General features: G+C 46.5%; 1 pseudogene; it reads right to left on the bottom strand.

The window, feature by feature from the left end:
* The window catches only part of LOC107713005 (sphingosine kinase 1-like), a 4,048-nt pseudogene that overhangs the window by 2,241 nt on the left and 972 nt on the right, over positions 1-835 (bottom strand).

The raw sequence follows: 835 nt of genomic DNA, 5'->3' as shown, positions 1-835 counted from the left end.
GCCGCCATGTCGTGGAGACGCTGTGTGTTTTGTTGTGAAAGTGAAACTACTTTGTTTGGCCTTCCAAAAGAGGACGATATCCGCTTCGTCATGCCTAGAGCTGATCCGTGCTGGTCGCTGAGGAAATACATCAACTTTACGCTGTGGATCGCCGGATAGGATTTCACCGTGGACGAAGCGGAGTCCAGCCCCGGGTCGTCACATGCTCCTTCGTCAAATCTGCCGCCCGCCGATCACTCAAGCTCACTCACTCAAGTGTGTGACGCTGTGTGTTTCATTGTGAAAGCGAAACTACTTTGTTTGGCATTCCAAAAGAGGACACAACTAGAAATCAGTGGTTAAGTTGTATTTACAACACTGTTTCAGAACAGTTCAACCCAAATATTCAGATGTGTGCAGCACATTTTATGGAGGACTGTTTCCTGAACCTGGTAGAGTAGACTACAGTGCCAGCTGTTCTGACTCACAGACTGAAAGCAGGTTTTCGTATTTAAAGGATTTGCCACTGACGATTCAAACGCGAGTTTTGAGCAGTGTAGATTAGCGCTTGTTGTTTGTCATTTCTCCGATCACAAATGCGGACATGGTTTTATGTCTATGCGGCGCGATGCAACGCCTAAAAAGACAGTATAAGTCATATTATTCGTAATTATGTCCCCACTGGATGCAACAAATGCCTCGTTTATAATAGGTTTTAATGTTTTTGTCTCGTCGCTCCGGCCGGACAACGGCATCACAATATGGCAAGGGGCGTTACATTTCTGTCACACGCTTGAGGTATTCGGCCAATCACAACGCACTGGATAGCTGGCCAATCACAGCACACCTCACTTTT

The sequence above is a fragment of the Sinocyclocheilus rhinocerous genome, unplaced genomic scaffold (genome assembly GCF_001515625.1).
Source record: "Sinocyclocheilus rhinocerous isolate Xijiao unplaced genomic scaffold, SAMN03320098_v1.1 scaffold1681, whole genome shotgun sequence".
NCBI classification, from domain to species: domain Eukaryota; kingdom Metazoa; phylum Chordata; class Actinopteri; order Cypriniformes; family Cyprinidae; genus Sinocyclocheilus; species Sinocyclocheilus rhinocerous.
The sequence above is the reverse complement of the archived record's forward strand: the minus strand, read 5'-3'. Positions and strand labels throughout refer to the sequence as shown.